This window comes from Choloepus didactylus, chromosome 16 (assembly GCF_015220235.1).
Source record: "Choloepus didactylus isolate mChoDid1 chromosome 16, mChoDid1.pri, whole genome shotgun sequence".
NCBI lineage: Eukaryota > Metazoa > Chordata > Mammalia > Pilosa > Megalonychidae > Choloepus > Choloepus didactylus.
The window spans coordinates 45,733,002-45,752,815 of NC_051322.1; the positions used below are offsets into that span (position 1 = coordinate 45,733,002).

General features: G+C 36.9%; 1 protein-coding gene across 20 annotated transcripts in view; it reads right to left on the minus strand.

The window, feature by feature from the left end:
• The window catches only part of DTNA (dystrobrevin alpha), a 403,763-nt gene that overhangs the window by 160,725 nt on the left and 223,224 nt on the right, over positions 1 to 19,814 (minus strand). The window contains exon 1 of one of the 20 annotated variants that reach the window (XM_037805732.1): positions 9,650 to 9,807. The exons of the other annotated variants lie outside the window; for them this stretch is intronic. The gene's annotated coding sequence lies outside the window, so the exon portion shown is untranslated. Of the gene's footprint in view, positions 1 to 9,649; positions 9,808 to 19,814 lie in introns of those variants that run through there. 20 annotated transcript variants of the gene reach the window in all.

Consider the following 19,814-nt stretch of genomic DNA (forward strand, 5'->3'; position numbering starts at 1 on the left):
TTAACAGAACCCAGAGAAGAAAGGTGAAGATGTTTCCATGTGCATTGCCATGTGATAGAAAAGCCAGGAACCCCAAAGATTACTGGCCAGCCAGAAGATATCTACTCCAGGAGGAAGCAAGCCTGCTAGCCTTGAGACTATGAGCCAATAAATTCCTGTTGCTAAACCAACCATTGTATGGTATTTGTTTCAGCAGGAAGGAAACTAAACACAGACATATAGCTTCCAATGCCTTGCCTACAGCAAGTTCTTACCAATGTTAGTTATCATTTATATATTTTCCTTGATTCTCATCTAGCCTATAATTTTGTTAATGACATTTTTTTGATATGCAGAAATTTATAAATTTAATATTGCCAAATATAATTTCTTTTTTATCATGAGTCTTCGTTTTTATACTTATCCAACCCTTTTCCTTTCACAGATCATTTAAAATTCCTCTAGGTATTTACCCAAGAGGAAAGGAAATATATGTCCACATAAAGACTTTTCACGTGAACGTTCACGCAGCTTTATTTGTAATAGTAAAACACTGGAAACAACTCCAATGCCCATCAACAGATGAATTCATTAACAATAAATAAGCAAAGAATAAAAAGGAACAGATTATTGATACATGGATGAATCTCAAAATAATTATGCTAAGTGAAAGAAACTGGACCAAAATAAAAGAGTACATACTGTAGCATGTAGTATTACAGATACTAGTATTTGTTTATAATCCAGGGTTTTCTTTGTTCTTATACCATTAACAACCTCTTTAATTATAGTTCAACTTAATTATAATTATCCTTTTACAATACATTTAACAGCTGGTAAACTAAGTTTCCCTTCACGTTAATATACTTTTCATGCCTAGCTTAACTCTAAACACAAGAGTCCCAGATCTTATCATTATTGTCACAGAATATTTTAAAATAAAGTAATATTTTATTACAGTTTTAAATTCCAAAGGTTATAAGCATTGCATTTCAGATCAGTTTTCTTAAATGTTAAGGAAAAGTATAAACAAAAGGAGGCCCAATAGCAGCACTACTAGCTGAAGTAAAGAACGTCAGTCTAGCTGAATTGGAAAAACCTGTTGCCAACAATCACAAACTCTGGATTCTTTTCTCTTGCCTTGTTCTCACAGAGAATTAGAAAGGGGTAACAGTAGTCTTTGGCATCTCTAATAAACAAAAATATTAACTTAAGGATAATGCTGTAAGGGAGAGATTCTAGAATACAGGTGGTATGTACACACCTATGATATAGCAGGGCATTTACAGGCAAGAGAAATTTGTATATTGTTTGTTTGCTGCATGAATATGGGAGGGAAGGTAGTTTGGGGACTCATTTTGTTTTGCTTTTATTGGTTTTTCAACAAACCAATATGTCTGCCTTGTTGCCTTCTGATTTTGGTCATTTGAGTTATTTTACATCTGCTCATTTGGATGTTGGAGGTTGGATTATTAAATTTAAAAGAATTGCTTCACTTTTTTTTTTAAACATTAGTTTCCTATACTGGGAACAGTTAATTGCTGAGTATTCTCTTCTATTCTAAAATATACAACCTTTCATCAAATGTGTGAAAATCAGAATGCTTACTTCTGAGCACAAAGAGACAAAAAGCAGAAACACTAAATATCTGCTGTGTACAAGAACAACCTTGAAAATACTGGCAGGATGATTTAATCTGAATAAATGCAGGAGCACTTTATCTGTAAAAGCAATTTTCGTTCTCCCTAGGACATGCAGTACAACAGAGGCATTGTACTTGTTTTGTCTGTACTGATAATGTTTAAGTATCTTTAATTTTAGATCTATTGACATTCTTATTTCAGTTAGATTTCAAGCCAACTGATTTTTCCATAAACTTCCTTTGTACAGAGGATGACAACCCACCCACCCACAACAAACCCACATTATAGGGAAAAGAGATCAGATCCCAGGTTTGCACCTGACTTTGTTCTAGGGATGACTGGGTTCCGCCTGGAACCACCCTCCCTCACTTGCACTTGACCTTGACAACTCTGTAACTCATCCATCCCCTTCTTGGCTATGCCTCGCCAGCCTCTGGCCTGATTCCCGTCCTGGCTCTCCGGCTCTCGCTAGCTCCCTTAGGTTATGAAATGTCAGAGCAGTTCATTCCTGGCAAGAGAGCAATGAACAAATTGACATATTATTCCAACACCAAGCTTCGAAGGGGATTTCATTTGCTCTCAGCTCCACTAGCAGCAGTCACTCAGTCAAAAGGGCAGAACTATGGAGATGCGTATACAGAACTTTTCTATGAGGCATATTTGAGATGCAAACATCAACTGTGCCATTCAGACAGATTGACAGTGTTTGAGTAGAAAGAGGGCTCTTCCAGTCTATAAGGGGCATGCTCATAAGCAAAGCGTTAATCAAACTGTACATAAGAAAAATCCAAAGCAGCCTTAGAAATCTTATTACAATTCTGAGCAGTATCATGTATAATGACCTAAATACTCCAAAGTCTTCTAAATCTTATTACAACATAATAATTGCTAACAGTCTTGAGAGTTTCCTATATGCCAGGCACTTATATAAACCCCTTACAAATATTCTCTTTTCACATATAGTAGACTTTACATACACTAGGAGTAGGCAGTAAGGATAATGGTTGAACTCTGTTAACTACAGCTCTGCCTCTTCTTAACTGCATGCCCCTGGGGAGATGACTTCACCTCCCTGGCTTTAATGTCTTCATCTGTAAAATAAAGATGATAAAAGTATCCAGCTCATGGGGTGATTGTGAGGATTAACTGAGTGATGATAATTACTTACATTTGTTCAGTGATTTGCATGTGCAAGGTACTATTCTCTAAATGAGGATTAATTAATTTAAAATCAAATGAGTTAAACCACAAAGCACTTTCTAAATAGCTGGTACTTAGAAACTGTTCTATTTTACTATGTTGTAGAACCCATAGCAATCTCATATACTGTGCCCAGGAACATGTATACTGGGCCTACCTCCTGTACATTTGGGTCTCTTACTGTCATCAATATGTTGGAAAGAATTACATTGTCAGCACATTTCCTAAAAGGCTGCTAAATTCCCTTCCCCACTTGTGGCTGAGAGATCCTGCCAGAATCCTCCTTACTGACATGCTGCTGCCCACACCCTCTCCTTCTTTCAAGTCTTTATTATCGAGACAATACTCCACCTCCCCCACCTTTTCTTCTATACTTCCCCAACACCCTTCCCCTCAACCACAGTGAGGGGGAAAATGGTAGGGGTCCTGATGTTGGAAATAAACTTCTAGTATCTTCCCACCCATAAATGAAACTGGATATAATACAAGAGAAGAAAAAAATCCCTCTAAATTGGGCAAAAGCAGGAGAATTATAATGAACCCAAATCAGAAATTCAATTAGAAGACTGCTTCCACAATGATAAAGGGAACTGTTTTTTGACCTTTCTAAATGATCTTTAATTACATACTTTCAAAAGATCTAAATGATCTTTAATTACATACTTTTAAAAGACTTGCATATTGGAAAGAAAAAACAATCACTATTCGTAAATATCAAAGAACATTAAGATTTTAATGAAAGGGGGCACATCACAAATATAAAGTTCCCACCTCACTTACATAACATCTGAAAACAATATTGTGATGTGCCATACATATCAAGAAAATGGATGATGCAGTGGTATTTGCTTCTAACAGGTGATTTATACAAGCTGCTTTTGTTTGAAAAACTTGCCTATTATTAGATAGCTCGGTTTCCTTGGCCACAATAATCTTGCTCTAGTGTTGCATGCAATATTTGGCGTCTTTCAGGGAGGCTTAAAAAATAAGTTAGTTGTACTCTACCTGACTTCTTGTAAAGACAGGCACCTGACAAAACCGCTTTCAAATTTACTCTTTTTCAAACTCTACTTTCACCCCCTTAGTTCACAACCTCCATCATCCTTGTTCTGGATTCTTGCATTAACCTCTTCACTCATTTCTGTCCCTCCAAGATCACCTCCCTTTAGTCTGTTTGTTACACTGCTGCCCATATGAACTTTCTCAAATTCATATGGCTTCCCCGTGTACTCAGGATGGAATAGTTTACATTCCATAGAAGAGCAGATACGAACTTTGGGCAGAGAAGAGTCAATATGAGTAAGAGGGCTGCCTCTGGCTTGACATCCCAGGTCTACACTTTCTGGCAGTGCAGTTACCTCATCAATAAAATGAGGACAATATTTGCCTCTAGGATTTGGAAATGATTAAATAAAATAATGCATGGAAAACACTTGGCCTAATGCCACAGGATCAGCAAATGGTTACTGCTGTTGCAATGATGAGGTGATGAAGATGATGATGGTGATAATGAGGATGACGATGATGATAATCTGGTCCCAGCACACCTTTCTGAGTTCTATTCTTATTGTATCTTCATGACCAACTTACATTTCCAAAGATTTATGATTTTTGTCCCTCTCCATTTTTTTCCCCCATACTGTTTTCTCTCTCTGAGTCATCCTTTTCTCAGCATCCTATTCAATGCCCACTATTTCTTTAAGGTTTAGTCCCAGTGCCTCCTTCTCTGTAAAGGATTTTTTCACCCTTCCTCTGTAATATCTGCTCTGTACCATATAGCTCCTAAATTTAATCCAAGGAAGCCTGGAACCTAGGAACTCTGGCCTGTCAATAGCTTTTCAATGCCAAGCACAATGTCTGATACTCAATATCTGTTTTTTTAAATTAATAAGCAAATGAATGAGCAAGAGAATTCTTAAGTGAACAGTGCTATACAATATTTAAGATCAAGATTTCCCTGTAAAATCTTGAATTCTTGATCAAGAATTACTGTGGATGGAAGGGAAATTTCACAAAGAAATATTTATCTTCTTGTCCTATGTCACTTGAATTGATTCGAGATGCTTGAAATGAATCCCCACATTAAAAAAAAGACTCTCTTCATTGAGCTCATTTCTAGACATGAACTGTCCAATACAATAGCATTTAAAGGCTATTTAAATTAATTAACAGTAAATACAATTAGAAGTCCTCAGACACACTAGCCACATTTCAATGCTCAACAGTTACGTGTGGTTAGTAGTTACCCTATTGGACAGAGCAGATATAGAACATTTCCAGAATCACAGAAGGTTCTATTGGAGGACTGCTCTAGAGCCCTGCCCCCTCCACTACATCTAAAAACTGGGTTACATTCAAGCCTAATTATCCTCTGTCTATTCTCATATGAGCGGAAATTTCTTTTGAATAAACTTCAAGCAATAATTATTATTGGGACGTATACTCTATTCAAAATATTTTTGCTTTTTCTCTATCAAAGTCAAGGCATTCCAGATTTTAGCATTTTGCATTTCATCTCAGTGAAATTATAAAAATGCAACCTCCCATTTGACTTGGGACTTTTCATTTGCAACATCAGTGAAGACAAATGCACATACATGGATAAAGGGATCTCCTCTTTAACATTAGTATTTTAATAACATCTTAGATTTGTATATTTACATTGACTCAGCCAGTTCATAGAAGGACCCAGGCAATCTGACTCTTAGGCAAAATGCTTTCCTCTACACCATGCTGCCTTACACACATTCTATCTAAAGTGCACAAACGTGGAACAGTTAGGTAAAAATACAGCCATGTCCATGAATCTTACAGCTACCAGAGCAGAAATATGAGCTGGTGCATGTTGCAGCTCTCAGAAGATAATTTTTTTTTTTTTCACAATGACTGTCATTGTTTATACTTATAAAGAGCACAATAAAAATCCAGTATGTATGTTTGACTATTTTTGTTAAGATATATTTTGAGTAGTAGAACAGTAGGCCATGCTGTTATCAAAGCTTTTGCTACACATTGCTAAGTTGGCCAAAAAGAAAAAAAAGTACCAATTTATACTCTCAGTGGTGTGCATGAATGTTCCCCTTTCCCACACCCTCCTTAACACTGGGTATTATAACATTCTTCTTCTTCTCCTCTATTTTGAAAATATATTTGCTAATGAGTAAAGTGGTATTTTGTTTGTTTAATTTGTAGGTCTTTTAAAAATAATTAGTGATATTCTTTTCCTTAGTGATTTATGAGATCTCATTATGTATTATGGATATTCACCTCTTCTCTTTCATTTATGCTGCAAATATTGTTTCTAGTTTGCTATTTGCCTTTAACTTTGCTTATAATATGTTCCAGAAATAAGTTTTCATGTAACCATTTTATGGTTTATACCTTTAAGGGAGTACTTTAAAGGTTTTCTATTTCAAGGTCAGAAAATCATTCGTCTATATTTTCTTCTACCACTTTCGTAGATTCACTTTTTACATTAAAATTGCTAATCCATCTGGAATTTTCTTTCATGTGAGGGATTGGTACAGGCAAATGATTTTTCTGATGATGATCCTTCCTCAAGCAAACCAAAATTAATAGGTTTTAGACATTAAGTACTGTTTATTTTAAACAATTTAAAAATCCAAATTTAAAGAGATAATTAAAAATAATCTGTGTCAATATTTAACATTTCATAAAGAGCTTGTGAGAGAGTGGGGAATTGTAAAATACCACTCTGAAATATATCCAGCTACTATTACCATGAAAATGAAATCATATATGTGTAAAAAGTAACAAATCATTCATTCCTAGCCGTGAGTTTACCCTCTTCCAATTAGATACAGGCCCAGTCGTACAATTCTTGAAAAGTTTAATCATTTTAAATGAAAGACTCTGTTGCTCGTTGAACAAAGCCAACATCTATAACAAGCTCTGATAAGAACAAAGCAAGCATGTCCAGTGTTAGTGATTTATAAAGGACATTAATGGAATTAATTAAATCTTGGAATAAACTTCTGAGAATCATACCATCCATTATAAATTCCCACTTTTAAAACTAAAAAAAAAATTGGCCTTTTTATATAGAGAGCCAAGACTCTCTTCTAAGTCTGTGTTATTCTCCAGATTAATCATTATCGTCATCATCATCATGATCATGGTACCTTAATTTTCTTTTCATTTGAAAAGTTTAAGAATCTTAAAAAAAGAGACCAGTTTTTTACATCCAAAAATTTTTGGTGGTCAACAGAAAAATCTGCTTTAATGAAAGCGTAGGTTCAGAAATAGTAAGTCCCTAAATGGGATATCTAGCTGACATTGAATCATCTTTCATTAGCTTGATCTTTGTCTACTTTAGAAATATTGTCTCAGCATTCAAAAAATTATTAGGAATTAGAAAATTATAGAAGAGGATAAATTAGTCAATAGGATTCTTTATCACGACCCTGTTGATATTCTGTCTCCTTAATAGAAGGAAATACTTGCGGATAAGTAACACTTGTAGATAAAAAGAGCTTGCAGATAGCTATTTGAGCGTTTACAGAGCTCTAGAAATTAAAGCTAAAAAGTTAAGAAACAGTGCCAATCATCCAAAATTAACAATAAAGCTTGATTTAAACAAGGATTGACAAAACTGCCATTCAATTAAAATTATCTTGGCAAAATTTCTAACTTTAAGCAAGCACATCAAACCAAAACTTCACTTTGGTTCTTAAGCACATAAGTACCAAAACAACTATAAAAGGAGCTACCATCTTATGGACCCTCTCTGATATGATGACCTCAGAAATGTATATGGGCATGTGGCCCACTTTCAGGGGAATAAAAACAAATAAATTTGGGCATTTATTGGTTTTTGCACAATTCTAGCTCTACGCTCCAAACTGGCTGATATCATAGTCTACAACAACAGGGACTGAAACAAACTGAACCGTAGGATCCTTTTCCATTTTGAAAAATAAAATAGAATTAACCATGTCTTATCATGTAGTTAAAACACGCAATCATGGAATACTAGTCAGCTTTAGTAATTTTAACTCATCCACATTACACTCTTCTTTTATAGAGAGAGAATCCCATTTCAGTACTGAAGGGAAACAAGGAAGAGATCATTTACACTTTCAGCTTTACTTTTTGTCTATATTTCTTTTCTTCTACCTTCTCTCTCCTTCCCCCTTTTCATTCCCTCCTTCCCTTCTCCCTCCCACTTTTATTTCTCTAGTAAAATCATATCGTTTTCTACCTCATTCATATTGTCAGTTTTCAAGATTTCATACTTAATAATCTTTTACAAAGTACCATCTTTCACCCATTTTTTAACAACTTCCTATTCCCTGGTAATAACAATTTATACTTGTGAAAATACTTTACGCTTTGGAGGACACGCTCATGCCTCAAATTCTGTATTTGAAACAACTAAGTGAAAAAGAAAAGAATGAATTTGGACTCAAGAAAGGGCATTTTACAAATGTTCAGTGTTACTATAATGCTTTTGAGATTTGCAATCATGGAAACAGTTCCCTTTCTTTGAAATCATGGCAAAGATTGTTTTAAATAATGATTATAACTCCTTTTTCAAACTTAGGAAATGGTCTGTATATATGAAAATTAGAAAGGCCAAGGAAATAGCAATGAAAATCACAGAGTATAACTGGATTTAACAATTCTAAGTTTCTCTTCTTGAAGAAAGAGAGGTATAAGACCAAACTTGGATAATTTATTGGCATTTATCCAAATCCATGCCTGTTAACAGAGAATTAAATACTTGATTTTAATTAAGAAAGTAATTTTCAAAGGTTTTCCTACACAAAGACACTTCAGGTGGATGTTGAATACACTTGAATAACAGTTGGGGTCTGTATGTTTTATCTTTTAAGCTGCCAAGACAACTTTGTTCTGAGAAGAGAGAAGTTGCACAGGATAACACTTGGATAAAATAATTAAAGTAAATCCTAATATATTATGAGAAAGCCAAACAGCAAACATCTGTGGAAACCATGAACAAGGAAACAAAGTAAGTTATTAAAGAAATTTCTATTTTTTCTTCTGTCTTAATGTGCTCTGTGCATCTGAAAGCTTCCCCTTTGGAAGCAAGCTGTTAGGGTGATATGTAAACAACACAGGGCTAAGTTTCTGGGCTCTGGGAATTAATGCTTCACCAAGCCACAGTGAATTGTTTACATTCAGTTTTTTACCAGCGTCTGAGCAAAAGAGTTCATTTTATACTCAACTGCATTGTAATTATTTCTATTTTTAAATAACATAATACAATCACAATGCCTAAACGAATAGAAAATGAATGAAAATAAAATATGTTGCAAAAATTACAGACAAAAGTATTCATTTTGGATGAGGCTGGAATAAAATGATGAAAGAGGGGGAAAAAGCCCAGATACAATAAACACACTAAATAACAGGCTGGAGAACTTGTTACTACTGCTTAATTCAGTATACATACAAGTTGCTTTGGATCAATGCCACTAATAAACTCTCCTCCAAGAAAAGTGGACCATTTTTAGAGAACAAAACAAACAAGGAAACAGTTTGCTCAGTTTTACATTGATCTGAGGACACTAATTATTACATTCTCACCACTTACGTTCCAGTTTTCTTTCTTTTACTTACACACACACTTGGGGACACTACCACAGAAACATAAAAATTCACACCATTTTAGTCCCTAAAACAGATGAAATTGGAGGGGGGCGGTTCCTGAGGGGGCCAGGAGAAGTTCGTCCTGTGCCCATGAGGGGATGGGGGTGGGGGCGACAGTAAAATCCCACCCCGCACTTCCTGTACTGCCACAGAAGTCACCAGGGCTCCGTTTCATCGATTCAATTGTGCCTTACCTGGTTTTGCAGTTAAATGCACCAACATGCCCCTAATCCTTCCTCTGAAGCGCTACATATGCTGAAAGCTATAGTATTTGACCTTACACATTGCCACAGGAGAAACTCCAAAGTAACCTTTAACTTCAGTAAAAAGCTGTGTTCATTCTTCCTCTTGTGCTCAACACACAGCAATCTAATACACCTCATCATGTGGTCCGTTACCATGGTAGCAATGAATCCAGCTGCTGAAATACAAAAGACTGACAAAAAGTTGCTTTTTTCCCCTCCACCCACCCTGACAAAGTCAGATTTTTTTTCCCTGTATGACAAGTCTAATTTGAATATGTTTCTGTTGCTGACTCAACTTTACAAAAAATAAAAAATAAAAAAAAAAAATAGAAAACTGAATAGCAGAGACAAGAATAAAACATAAGAGTAAAAGGTCTCTCAAAGCATCTAAACCAAGTACTGAAATAACTATACATTTTTAAGTGGCAACTAATCTCTTGAAAATTATTTACTAGCTCTGCCAGCTAAATATTTTTAAATGTTCCTAACGCAATAGGAAATGCAGCAATAATCCTGCGGCTCCTTTAAAAAACATGCAACATTACATTAAATTATTCAGTAAACACAGGTGATATAAACCCTGTAGTAGTATATGAAGGGCTAGAGTCAAACTGTTTTTCTGGAACAACTTCTAATCACAGCTCAGATGTGGGAGGTATAATTCTTCATTTTCTTCTCATCAAAACCCTGTGTTTAACCATTATTTAAACAGATTAGGTTTCAGTTTTATTTAAATTGATCCTAGAGTTGGATCTGTGGTGTTACAGCTTGCTGAAGTCAACAAAACTATATTTGAGTCTCTATATTAAGAGTAGGGATCTTGGAGTTGGGGCAATATCACTCTGAACAATTCCAGGACCCTCAAACCAATGGCTTTGTAATTCGGATTTACGGAATCACCTTCCATTTATTGCTAGTACTTCAAGGACTTCAAGGAAGTCCAAGGTGACTGGAGTTTTATCTCCCATCAGCCAACATTGTCTTTCCGTCGCACCCGCTGCTGCTCTCCATCCTCTGTTCTCGAGCGGGCTGCTACTTTCATCCCTCACCCTTAGACTGCTACCCTTCTGCGTCCACAGCCTTGCTTATTTCCCAAATTTAGCTTATATTTCAAAGTGATCTGTTTACATATTTACTCTTCCCGTTAGATATGGACTCACCTAGGAAGGGGAACATTGTCTTGCTCATCTTTCTATACCAAGTAACTAGGAAAGCATGTGGCACACTACAGGGCTCAGTGGCTCTTTCTTAAATGGATAAGAAGGGGCACACTTTACCTCAGAGATTTGGAGGGAACCTCGGGTCCTCCAGAACTGTGTTCACAGCATTCCCCACTGTGCTTAAACCCTTAAATGATGACCTGCACAGGCTTTTCCTTAATACACCACATCACAAAGCAGGGCAGGAGAGAGTAGCTCTTAAGTGCAAACACAGAGCCCCACAGACTCAATCAGGAAACCTGGCTCTTGCCCAGACTAGCGGCGTGACCTTGGCTAGATAATTTAACTTCTCTAAACCTCGTTTTACTGTTTTGTAAAGGTCCCTACTTCATAGGATTATGAAAAAGGATTAAATGAGATAACCCAAGACATGCACTAAGCACAGAGCTTGAATCACACTAAGTGCTCAATAAATGATGTCTAGTATTATTCAGTAAAAAAAATGTACATTTTTGAAGAGGAGAAGCAGTGAGAAACTTGACTGGCCTCTGACTTCCTTTTGCTGATAAAATTGTCATTTTCAACCACATACACACTATCAGTCATATGCTTCATAATGCAGGTTTGGGTAAAGGCATAGAATCAGTGACTATTTCAGGCAAAAAGCCAGGCTGCCTGCTCCCACCCACACACCATCTCGCAGGGACCTGATGTGAATACGTTACACACCTTCCCAATGGAAGAGTGAAACTTGGTAAACCAATTTTTTGGATCTTTAAATATGAAAGAAAGACACATTAAGTAAATAAAGCAGTTCATTCTGATATTTACACTGGGTTCTCAAATATCATCTATATATTATTTATTAGAAATGTTTTTCAAATTAAAATGGAATCTTGATCATAAATGGCATCAGAATAGAAATCAAATAAGCAGTTTGCATTTTTAATAACTTACTGACATTGCTTTAAGAGCAGCCTTTAAAAGAAGGTCACCTTGATCTTAACAAATACTATAAACTGCTCACCAATATACACACTTTTAGCTGCTTTCCTCCACAATCATCTAACTCAGGAAATTAACTGCACCAAAGCCAATCACATAGGAAAACTAAGATTAAAAATCCTTTTGAAGACTATGAAGCAGAGAAACAGCCAGGGTTAAAAAAGCCTGTGGCAGAAAGAAACTTTCATTGCTAGGAACTTGCCAGAAAGAATAAAGTGAATGTTGTGCATTGCAAGATTTTTCTATCATTTTTTTTAAAGCCCTACAATAAATCAGTTGATTATAAAAATAGCTTTGCCACTGCCACAACCCTGAAAAATCCTTAAGTGTCGTGACTCATGATGACACAACCCTATAAAGCATGTAAGTCTGAGTGAGAAGGGACAGGCAAAAAGGCAAGGAGTATCTACGATGGGAAATCAGCATCTCCTAATTCTGTTCAGGATTCATAAAGGACAGAGTAACCGAACTACAATTTGAATAATTCATAATTATTCTTGTGTAAGGCAGCTGAACAGAGACTCCTTCACTGCTCACATTTCCTTCTTCGGGAATCTTTACCTGGTGTTTTTCCTCTCCTACCAATTGGTTGTATGGCCATTACCTGTATTTAATTGTTCTTCATTTTGTAAATTTAAGAGCCTATCATTCACCCAATTAATATGTACTGCTAGTAGAACATTTAATATGGTTGGTAAATTTAAAGGTTCACCTTTTGTCCAATGTTAAGGCAACTTGTTTATCTTTCTTAAACATTAGGCAATGCGATATGAGTCTATTATTTGGTTTCACAAAGTTTTAAACCCCATTTACAAATGTCAAGATTAACTTGCCTCTCAATGTGAACAAAATTTGTAACATAATCTGTGCTGATCTGACCCATTTAATCTCTTAGGAAGAATCCAATCGCCTAAGGAGAAATATTTTTTGTGACAAAGGTGACAATGCTTCAGAATGTGACCCTCCACCTCCCAGCTCCCATAGAGGTGGGAGGGAATTTATGAGGTATTTGCTTCACTGCTCTCTCTTCAGACTTGATGGCACCTAATTCCCAACAAGCTCAGAGGTCATGAGCTTGAATTAAGCAGCACGGGTACAAAAAACATTGGCTGCCAATGTGGATGAAATTAAAACAGAGCAAAATGATTTGAACCTCTGCAAATGCACTTGTTGCAGGCTGTATTTTAAAAATTATTATTTATTTTTAGTACCACAATGTGCTTTATTGTTAGCCCACTGGTTTAAATTACAATAAGAAAACTTAGCAACAAAAAAAGATTACGATCTACTGAACAATTTTTGCAAGCACATATTTTCTTGGACCTCTTTTGGGCAGCTGACCTAAAAATATTAATCAGATTAATATCTATTCTATTTGTGAGAATGTCTTACTAAAGAATAAGACTATTGTGAGCCATCTCAATTTTATATAACTCTATATCAAAATATTCTGTTACCCTTCAGATGTCATCAAAACATACACTACTCCTTTGAATTGTATTAATAGTGCTACAAATAATAAGGATTTCTTTGTGTTTTTCTACTGCTGACACATCACAAAAAAATATGTTTTTAAATAACACCATGAAATTGATGTCTACACATCCTACAGATGACCTATGGTGAACCCCAAACCATTTTGCAACCTACTCATTTATGGAAACTTATTCCCAAACTTCTGTTTTTGCATTTTCAACTCTTTAAAATTTGTCATTATATAGTTACATTCAGAATTCAAACTTACTAAAAAAATACTTGTTTTTTAAACTTAATACAAAGTTACATTTATTTTTCATTTATTCACTTTCAAGTTAATGCATGTTTATTGTAGAGAAAAATAAAGATTTACCAAATAAAGTTAAATGCACTCGTAAAGCAACTATCAGAGATAGCTGATATCAACATTTTGATGCACTTCTTTAATTTATATGTTCAAAATGTTGGATAATTTTGAATAATGATTTACTGCTTAATGAAAGACATAAAATAAGCACATTATGGTATTATATATTACTTGAAAATATTATTTTAATAGTTGCATATAATTCTACTATTTGGATGTATCAAAATTTATTTAGTCATCCTTTGCTGATAAATATATATTTAGTCTTTTCTAATGACTAAATAATGTATCTTATTATAAGCTATGCATATTTGCATATGAATTTTCAGTTACAACTTGGGTTATTTCTTTAGTATAGATTCCTGGGGGGTGGTGGTAGTTATTGAGTTCCAGTTAGAAAATCTAAGCACAGAATTTTCGAATCAGTAGGATCCATATCTATAATTTAATCTAATACCTCATTTTATTGATGAGGAAACTGAGACTCAGTGAGGTGAAATAGGGGGCTCTAAGTCCTGCCATGAGCTATTCTAGTGCTAGAACAGAAACTGGGGTGTTTTGGCTGCGAATCCACTCTGCTTGGCGTAATTCTGCAATGCTGACTCTAAATGGAACCTCATCTTTGAGGTGTTCCCTCCCAGCTGTTTGGAGTCATCTGTAAAGCAACATGCATGTGCTTTAGAGACTGAGTCAGGAGTGGCAGTTCCTCAGAACTGGGCCGTACTGCCCCCTCTGTCAGGGACAATCCACATGGCAGTATCTCTACAGCCACTTTCCACCGAGAGCAAACGGAATGGATACTGGGAAGAAATAAGTATTCTCCTAAACCAAAATCTTTCCTATGGAGAACAAAATGGAAAAAGATTCCAAGGAGAGTTGAGCGGTTAGGATGTTTATGAAGTTAGTGAGCTCGAATTGATGTAGTCTGGCAGAGCTCTTTTATGGCCTCTGAGTTCTTTTATGGCCTTGTATGCTGGCGGTGGAGCAGAAGAGCTGTGTGATTTGAGTGGTGGACTGTCAGGTGATACAATAAGTACCTGTTTGGTCACCCTCTATGACTGCCCTATATCCTGTAAAGCCAGGTGTATTTGCACAGCCATGATGATGTTTCCATTTGGCGGGAGATATTCTTTCTCAGCTAGTGGGAAAAGGGAAGGACTTTTCTGAAAATCAAGACTACCTGTGAAGACGAGGGAACAGGCAGATTCCTAAGTCATTGCTCTTGAAAGAATTCATTTTCTTAGTCTGAAGATGCAGTACTGGAAACTATTGTGTTCTTGTCTCCTCTTTGTAGCTTGTTCTAAAATGAGATGGCTTATTCTAATTCAATAAGTTTTAATTAAGGGCCTTCTAAAAGCACATATTGTACTAGATTTGGGCGAAGATATAGAAATAGTCTACAACCTAACTGGGGAGATAAGAAATTGGATAAGGAAAATATAACTGTCGACATTACTATCTGAGAAAGAATATAAGCAACTGACTTGAGGGTAGACAGATAATTTAACTAGACCAGTTTAGGCAGACCATTTAGGGCAAAAAGAAATCACCCCTTCAGTGTCCCCAAGCTTGGAAAGCATTTGTTGTTGGTAGATCAGGTGTATTTGCCCAGATTCCTTTTCTGTGTGTTCAGGACTTGAAATACATCATCACAGCACACATTCTAAAGCGCTATGGAAGGATGATGCTTCACGTACCCAAAGAGCATATTCAGTGACCAAGATTAGATGGAGGAGTGATAGAAGCTACTGAGTTTCTCCTTTCCTTTGTAATGCTCCCCTAGGAAAGGTAATCAAGAGGTCAGTGGGCAGGGTGGGGGAGGGTGGACAGTGACTGTCTATCAGGTAATGGGGTGTATATAGATCACAGATAATGAGATAGAAGAGAATGGGCAGCAAGTGCAATGTCAAAGTTAATTATTGATAACAACTGATAAAAATAAAGGGTATTAGAAGATGAAGCAAGCTAGAAGAAAACTTAAATCAAGACCGTAGGAAAATAAGTTGTTATGGAAAAGCACAGAATAAGAAATACTTTAAAAATGATATAGATTTTGAGGGAAAGAAGAAGATAGGAACATATGTGCTTCAAGATAACACACAGTAAAATTACCAAGAAGGGGAAATAGAAAAAGAATACTGCTGAAATACATACTATTAAGAGAACTGTTTGGAAAAACAGGCAAGTAACAAACTAAAATTTGAAATTTCTTACTGTACACTTAAATGAATTCCATTGTTGGAATGAATGAAAACATTCAGCAGTTAAACAAATTTTATATAAATTAACCTATAATCTAAAGATACCAGGCACTCTGGACCCTTCTAGGTGTCTGTGGTGGCGACTGCTCCGTCAGCAGAGACCATCCGTCTGACATTTACGAGTTTCCCATATGACGCTTGCTGCATGCGTCACGCTGGTCAATTTTTTATTAGACCACTGCATTCTGTTTAGAGCCTCACTGTGAAATGTGAAATGGAGACTTGAAACGGTACAATGCTGAACAATAAACAGGAAGCAAAGTGGAATATAAGACTGTGAGGAGGCACTTAAGCCTTTGAAAGGATATCTGCTCGTAAATAATGGTGAGCAGGTGTTAACTTTTGCCGAGGGAACCGCAGCCCACTAGGAAGGGCTGCCTGAAATAATACCAAAATTCTGGGTTATAAATAATACCAGGCATAAAGACATGAACATTCTACTTGTTGATCAGAGATGAATAGCATTTTCAGCGAATATCAGCCTCTCAAATTTGTTACACATGTAAGTACTCTCTACATCCCAGTGAAGACATAATTATGCATTTATATACTTCTATACACACATACTGAGCAGAGAGAAACTGTAAGTTAAGCATTGTATCCTGTGGTTTGGACTGCCCACCCACTTTCTCATACTTGTAGTAACAATATCCAAACTACTAAACACAAAGACTATTTGTTTTTTCTATTTCAGGTTTTATAATATCTTTGGCAAATACTGTAAACTAATCAAAAAATAAAAGTGAGCAAAAATATTTTCTAATCACTTATGATCACATCAACCAAAGTTAGCATTTTCATGTTTACCTACTCATATCTGTCTCTATATAAATATGTTGGTTGATTTTACATGGATTATTGGTTTTTTAATCTGCAGCCTTTTCTCCATTCTGTGGGAGGCTGCAGATGTCATAACTTCATCTTTTAAAGAAGAGTGCCCTTTTTTTGGAGTAAACTTAATGGGTGTTTTGGTTTCATATAGCCTAGTCTGGAAAAGAGAGGTGGAGAGAAGAGAAACTAAACTACACCACGTAATAGAAGAAATACTGTGTTATCATGGGTGGGGAAATGGAAATTATGAGTGTTTATTAACTGAATTGGTGAAGGATCTGGGGACTAGAGCTAGGGAGTATGAGTGATGGGGCACAAGGTCCCTGTCAAAGGGAACTCCTACCTGTGGGGGAAGCAGGTCCCAAGAAAGGGTGGTCCCGGAGGAAAACAGCCAATATGGGACCCCTTCTGAAGGGCATGACTTAAGGTCTAAGAAACAGTTATGCTGATGACATATATTAAATATTCTGACTTGTAATATCTTTGTTATCACTAAAATTTTAAGAAAGTTTTTTTAATGATCACTCAGTGGTCCCAGCTTCTCCATGGGTAATTTGTTTATGTCCATGCTTGGAATGGGACATAAGGAATGCAAAGCTGAGCAGAGTCATCTCAGGTGATACAGTGGTGCCTCAGACATCTCTGAGAAAGTGACATTTGAGCTGCTACCCGTGAAGAATGAGGAGAAGGCATGTTAGGCGACAGGAAGAACACAAGGGGGAAAGAGCTTAATGTGTTTGAGGAACACAAGAAGACCCATGTGGTTGGAAAGAGTCGTGGATGAAACTGGAGAAGTTGGCAAGAGCCAGGGCTTCATAAGCCATATTAAGAATTCTGAAATGTATTTCAAGTGCATCAGGAGGCTTCTGAAGGACCTAAAACATGGTAGCGACATAATCTAACCTTCATTTTTAAAGAACACCCTGGGTATGGTGTGGAGAAAGGATAGGAGAAGGGCAGGCTGGAGGCTGGCTGATGAGGAGGATGAGAATGCTGACAATGGAGACAATGAGAAGAGGATATATTTGAAATATATTTTGGAGATAGAATTGACAAGAAACAGTCATTGATTGAATGTGGGAGGCCAATGAGAAGAAGGTGTAAAGAAAATCTGTCAGCATTCTGGAATAAATGGGAGGTGCTGCTTGCAGGGATGCAGAAGCCAGGTGCAGGAGCCCACTGAAGGAGGGCAGGGAGAGGTGAGGTGTGTGTGAGGGAGAGTACTGAATTTCAGATGTCCCTGGGACAGTCAAGTGGCGACATCACATAACCTGTTTTCTCTAGAAGCCTGAAGCCCTGGACAGAGGGCTTGGATGGAGATACACATGTGGGAGTTGAATGTACAGAGGATTAATGGAATCCATGGGTAAAAAGAGAAAGCAGAAGCAGGCCCAAGACCCCACCCTGAGACAGAGGGGGCTAGGCAGGTGGGAGGAAAACCTTGTGAGTGTATCTTTATGGAAGACAACACAGGGGGGTTTTCAAGAAGGAAGGGGTCCTCTTTGAGTGGGAAGTTGCTGAGAAGTTGCATAAGATGAGAATGGAAAAAGCAGTCACTGGCTTTGAAACATGTAGACAATGATGACCTTAACAAGAACCATTTTGGTGGAATGGCAAGGGGCAGGAATGTGAGAAGAATGGCAGATGAGAAGTGTTTTTTTTAGAAACTTGGATTTGTAGGAGAGCATAGAAATAGAGAAGCAACAGAAAGGAAACTTTCTCTTAGGAATGAAAAGAAGAGGGAATTCCTGTCGATGGCTTCTTTATTCTCAGTGCAGTAGGAACAAGGTTACTATCTCAGAAAGAGGAATGGGGAGAAGAGGTTTGAGGAAAGTGAGAAAATAAAGAACTAGTCATTGTGGAATACAGAAGAGTAAGCTGACGAGAGAGATGGTAGGACTGACTGCCAGGAAGCATTGCATGAACATCTGAAATGGTGGTCATGAACTTAGAGTAATACCAGCATGCTCACTTGTGTGGTTTTCCTCAACAAGCTCAGCTGAACAGGTATTTAGAATGGATAAGTGAGGGGAATGGGTTTACCCAGGGCTTGGCTATTGCCAATGAATGTGATGGGAGGAAAGAGATGCCAGGGAGCTGAAAGTATGAAAAAGGGAAGTTTGGGTAAGGGATGGATCTTGGACTCTTAGCCAAGCAAGAAGAGAATTAAAGACAGAAGGAGGCTGGTAGACATAAAGAATCAGCTAGGACCAGAAGACCCTGTACAGAACACAAAGGATTGCAAATGCAGAGCATCAAAGCAGAGGAGCTGGAAGGACAGGATTTGGTGGTTGGAGAGTGAGATATCTCATTTTGTGATTTTTGGAGGTGGTTCCTTTCTGAAGATGGCCAGAATCTGGCCAGAATCTGACTAAGGTGTCTAGAGGGATTTTTCTGGATATGATGAAGGTCTTTTGATGGCTCAACTATAGAGATACTAAAATTATCATGGATAAAGGTAAGAGTGGAGTAGTGATGCTTATGTGACCTAATAAGAGCCAGTCAGAGTCCTCTGAGACACAGGGCTAAGGTCTTTTCTCTGTGATCTAAGGCTGGGCAGATTATGTAAGCTTGGAGCTGTTGGTGTATTTCTTCATTGTTGCACTGATAGAGCCTGCTTAAGTATCCATCCAAACCAGAGGAACACAGAGCCAGGAAGGAGAAACAGAAAGGGTTCTGAGGATAAGATTTGAACTCCTGGATCTATCCTTACCTGAAGCAGGTAACAAGGTCCCTTTTCTTAAAGAATGTATGAGTGGAATTTTTTGTCACTTGCAAACACAAAGCATAGACTAGTATGGATAAGACTGTTTCATAAAAAGGAAATATATGGAGATGTGACAAATTCATTGGTTACCTATCCAATATCCATTCTCCCATTTTTTCTTGCTGGTAGAAGACAGACTTTTTGCAGTTGTCCACCAAAGGTCTCAAGGAGGGGTCTAAGTAGATCACTGCTATTGTATTCCCCTTGCTAGGGATGCCAATCTCTTCACTGTAAAAAGAGATTCACC